The following is a 219-nucleotide window of genomic DNA, read 5'->3' as shown; positions in this document are numbered from 1 at the left end:
TTTTAAAAAATTCTGATAAGGCCTTTGAAATCCAATTCCGCATCAACTGCTGCAATGAATGTTATCTCCTTTACCAGTCAACATTTTCAATTTCGAAATTTTTCATTATCTTTCCCCCCTCCCCCCTCTCTTTTTTCCTATCTCTTATCTCCCTCTTCCTAAAATGCGTGCGAGTGAAATTGTGATCACTGTATTTATCAATAACACGATATTTCCACA

The sequence above is a fragment of the Penaeus monodon genome, chromosome 15, assembly GCF_015228065.2.
Source record: "Penaeus monodon isolate SGIC_2016 chromosome 15, NSTDA_Pmon_1, whole genome shotgun sequence".
NCBI lineage: Eukaryota > Metazoa > Arthropoda > Malacostraca > Decapoda > Penaeidae > Penaeus > Penaeus monodon.
Note: the sequence above shows the minus strand (reverse complement) of the source record.